At 42.6% G+C, this 5,000-nt stretch overlaps 1 protein-coding gene across 5 annotated transcripts in view; it reads right to left on the reverse strand.

Moving 5' to 3' along the window:
• LOC123753826 (cell adhesion molecule Dscam1) overlaps positions 1 to 5,000 on the reverse strand; it is a 1,066,948-nt gene that overhangs the window by 103,139 nt on the left and 958,809 nt on the right. The gene's annotated exons all lie outside the window — the stretch shown is intronic.

A 5,000-nucleotide genomic window follows, 5' to 3' on the forward strand; every position in this document is an offset into this window, starting at 1 on the left:
CGTCTCTCAAATGGATGGGGATCCTTACTAAAGCCTAGTTAAACCGCTGGGAACCTCACATGTTTGAAAATCTCTTATTGTAGCCTGGTATTTCAATATATTATTTAAGCATTTGACAGAAAAATAGACATTTAAACAATTGCAAGTAAACTGATATTTAAACATTTGATAGTAAACTAGTATTTAACATTGTTAATAGTAATCTGTTATTTAAACATTTTGTAATACACTGTTGTTAAAATGGTAAAAAGAAGTATATATAAATTATTTGAAAGTACCTATAGTTTAAATATTTGCAATGTAGCTACTGTATTTTTAAAACCTATGTCACTGAACCATTGTCAAGGTATATGCAAGTAAACTAGTGTTACTATAATTTATAGTGTAAACTATAATTTACTAGTTTACACTAGTAAATTATAACTAGAATATTTGCTAGTAAACTGTTGTTAACAAACATCTGGTAAAGAATTGGTTGTAAATTCTTAAGTAAAGACTTTACTACTAAGCTTCTGGTACAATATTACTTAGTGTAATAGAACGTGACTACCTGATGAACTTATGGAGGCCTTATCTGGCACCTTAGATACGGGGTCACTGGAGCCTTAAGACAGGGGTCACTGGCGTCTTAAGACAAGGGTCACTGGCGTCTTAAGACAGGGGTCACTGTAGTCTTAAGACAGGGGTCACTGTCGTCTTAAGACAGGGGTCACTGTAGTCTTAAGACAGGGGTCACTGTCGTCTTAAGACAGGGGTCACTGTCGTCTTAAGACAGGGGTCACTGTAGTCTTAAGACATGGGTCACTGTAGTCTTAAGACAGGGGTCACTGTAGTCTTAAGACAGGGGTCACTGTCGTCTTAAGACAGGGGTCACTGTAGTCTTAAGACAGGGGTCACTGTCGTCTTAAGACAGGGGTCACTGTAGTCTTAAGACAGGGGTCACTGTAGTCTTAAGACAGGGGTCACTGGCGTCTTAAGACAGGGGTCACTGTAGTCTTAAGACAGGGGTCACTGTAGTCTTAAGACAGGGGTCACTGTCGTCTTAAGACAAGGGTCACTGGCGTCTTAAGACAGGGGTCACTGTAGTCTTAAGACAGGGGTCACTGTCGTCTTAAGACAGGGGTCACTGTAGTCTTAAGACAGGGGTCACTGTCGTCTTAAGACAGGGGTCACTGTCGTCTTAAGACAGGGGTCACTGTAGTCTTAAGACAGGGGTCACTGTAGTCTTAAGACAGGGGTCACTGTAGTCTTAAGACAGGGGTCACTGTCGTCTTAAGACAGGGGTCACTGTCGTCTTAAGACAGGGGTCACTGGCGTCTTAAGACAAGGGTCACTGTCGTCTTAAGACAGGGGTCACTGTCGTCTTAGTAACGAGGTCACTGGTATCGTATTAACGAAGTCACTGATGTCTTAGTAACGAGGTCACTGGTGTCTTAGTAACGAGGTTACTGGTGTCTTAGTAACGAGGTCACTGGCATCTTAGTAACGAGGTCACTAGTGTCTTAGTATCGAGGTCACTGCCGTCTTAGTAACGAGGTCACTGGCATCTTAGTAACAAGGTCACTAGTGTCTTAGTATCGAGGTCACTGCCGTCTTAGTAACGAGGTCACTGGCATCTTAGTAACAAGGTCACTAGTGTCTTAGTATCGAGGTCACTGCCGTCTTAGTAACGAGGTCACTGGCATCTTAGTAACAAGGTCGCTAGTGTCTTAGTATCGAAGTCGCTGGTGTCTTAGTAACAAGGTCGCTAGTGTCTTAGTATCGAAGTCGCTGGTGTCTTAGTAACAAGGTCACTGGCGTCTTAGTAACGAAGTCGCTGGTGTCTTATTAGCGAGGTCACTGTTATCTTAGTAACGAGATAACTGTTATATCGATATCTCAAGGAAATAGATATAACAGTTACATCTCATATCCTAGAATCTGTCCTCTAGATAGTCTTAAGAAGTGACTTTCATCACGACACAAAATATCCAATATGTTCACATATTGTTATACTATTATATATGTTCATAATATGTTATACACATATTATACCACGTTACTTAATATAGTCAGTATGCTATATTATTCCAAGGGATATACTTAATAGGTGATACAATCGAGGCAAAACAGACGGAGCAGGGCGCCCGAGCTGAGCAAATTGACGATCTAATGCCATAATCTTCCACACAGTGACACACAATCCTCCTTTCAGGGGTACAATTCCATTAATTTGTGGAATTGGGCTGTAATTTAGGAGGAGCAGCAGCAGGGGCTGGATACGGTAGCTGTGGTTGATGTGGTTGACGTAGTAGTTGTGGTAGCTGTTGAAGCTGTGGTAGACGTGGTAGAGTAGTAGCTGTGGTAGACGTGGTAGAGTAGTAGCTGTGGTAGACGTGGTAGAGTAGTAGCTGTGGTAGACGTGGTAGAGTAGTAGCTGTTGAAGCTGTGGTAGACGTGGTAGAGTAGTAGCTATTGAAGCTGTGGTAGACGTGGTAGAGTAGTAGCTGTGGTAGACGTGGTAGAGTAGTAGCTGTTGAAGCTGTGGTAGACGTGGTAGAGTAGTAGCTGTTGAAGCTGTGGTAGACGTGGTAAAGTAGTAGCTGTTGAAGCTGTGGTAGCTGTGGTTGACGTAGTAGTTGTGGTAGCTGTTGAAGCTGTGGTAGCTGTGGTAGACGTGGTAGAGTAGCAGCTGTGGTCTACCACGTGGTAGAGTGGTAGCTGTGGTAGACGTGGTAGAGTAGCAGCTGTGGTCTACCACGTGGTAGAGTAGCAGCTGTGGTCTACCACGTGGTAGAGTGGTAGCTGTGGTAGACGTGGTAGACATGGTAGCTATGTTAGTTGTGGTAGCTGTGGTCATCATACCACAACCAATATATATATATTCTCTCAACATACCAAAAAACTGCGAGCCAGCAGGATGGAAATCATTAAATCATCCTTCCCTCTCTTGCCTAAAGAGAACTTGTTAAGTGTTGAGTTTACATCTTAATGTTTCTTGCTTAAACAGCATTAGTTAAGACCTTACGTCTTAATGAACAAATCCACAAGGGCCGTGACGAGGATTCGAACCGACGTCCGAGAGCATCCCAGACGCTGCATTAATCGACTGAGCTGCGACATGGTAAAAGAATTGCAGCCAGAAATTCTACTGAATTTACTTGGATCCTGCAGCCTCTCCGAGACACAAACCAGGATTTTACACAATTCCCCCATGCACACGAGCTCTGTCAATAGGCCGTTCAACCTCTTGGAAGGTTGTGTGTGTACTGTGTAATGTGTGCCTTACCGTGTGTAATGAAGTAAGGGTGAAGAGGTTGAATGAAAAAATATTTTTTTTCCATTTCCTTGTCTTATCCTTTCTGGCCCCTCTCACAATTTCTGTTGAGCCAATCCTGTTTTCTGGTCCTGCACCTCTGTTTTGGTATGCATGTATGTGTGCCTTCATCGTATATTTCGCAAAATTTGGCATAAATCTCATTTACTTCCTTGCCTAGCAACAATGCTGTCCAGTTAAAGAAGTGTGTGTGTGTATTCCATTATTAACTGAAACTAAGTGGCTTTTAGTGTGGTTCAAAAGATAGGAGGTTAAAATAAACAAGACGTCAGTGGTCCAGGAGTCAATGGTTCAAGAGCCAGTGGTCCAGGAGTCAATGGTTCAAGAGTCAGTGGTCCAGGAGTCAATGGTTCAAGAGTTAGTGGTCCAGGAGTCAATGGTTCAAGAGTCAGTGGTCCAGGAGTCAATGGTTCAAGAGTCAGTGGTCCAGGAGTCAGTGGTCCAGGAGTCAGTGGTCCAGGAGTCAGTGGTTCAAGAGTCAGTGGTCCAGGAGTCAATGGTTCAAGAGTCAGTGGTCCAGGAGTCAGTGGTCCAGGAGTCAGTGGTCCAGGAGTCAGTGGTCCAGGAGTCAGTGGTCCAGGAGTCAGTGGTCCAGGAGTCAATGGTTCAAGAGTCAGTGGTCCAGGAGTCAATGGTTCAAGAGTCAGTGGTCCAGGAGTCAGTGGTCCAGGAGTCAGTGGTCCAGGAGTCAGTGGTCCAGGAGTCAGTGGTCCAGGAGTCAGTGGTCCAGGAGTCAGTGGTCCAGGAGTCAGTGGTCCAGGAGTCAGTGGTGTAAGTGCTAGTAGACCAGCACTAGTTAGTCGTCCAGAGACAGCAAGGTGCCAAGGAGCAGTTGAGGCTCAGAAACAGGTAATGTCCAAGGAACAGTTTATGTGCTTAATAGTGACTAGTGATTGCTCTAGAATTAGCTAGTGATCCAGAGGCGGATAATGTTCCAGGGAGAATTAGAATACTGTGGTACACAACAGTGTAGTCGTGTTGTAGGTTGTACAAGGAACAAGAGTTGTAGGTTCTGAAGGAACAAACGGTACAGGAGGATCTAGGAGCGACACAGGTGATGGTGAATTTTATGAATCCATAATACTTGATTCTAACAGTTATCATGATAAACATGTATGGTCATTAATTATTCTTTCCTCAGTTATTAGAAGTTAACCAGGATGTCTATTTGTTTTCCAGTATATATGTTTGAGTTAATATAGCATGCTGTACTGTGCCTGTTTGAGATATTTTAGTTATTGCTATTGCATGTGTATTCATGTGTGGGGGGGGGACCGTGGCGTCTCATGGAGGGATGATATGAACATTCATATATGGATGTTCCAATAATACGTTGCTGTGTACCCAACATAGCGTCACTGATTCATCTCTAGAATTATTAAGTTTCTTGTATATACATTCCTATTAATTACACCTTATTAGTGTTTAATGTATATTAGTGTATTTACACATATGTTCTTAACCCTTGCACTGCTCACCCATTTTTAGCAAAATTGTCAAGGACATATTTTTGTTGTTTTTATAAATGTTCAGGTAAAGTTTATGTCAAAATGTTTGCAAAGTCAACTATTTCCATTTCAAAACAGAAAGAGTAATGAAAACATTAAAAAACAATAAAATATATCCTAATTAAAAAACAAAAAGCACAACTCTCAGAGCGCCTAAAGGTGCTTTGCGCAGTGCA

Source organism: Procambarus clarkii, chromosome 23 (assembly GCF_040958095.1).
Source record: "Procambarus clarkii isolate CNS0578487 chromosome 23, FALCON_Pclarkii_2.0, whole genome shotgun sequence".
Taxonomy (NCBI): domain Eukaryota; kingdom Metazoa; phylum Arthropoda; class Malacostraca; order Decapoda; family Cambaridae; genus Procambarus; species Procambarus clarkii.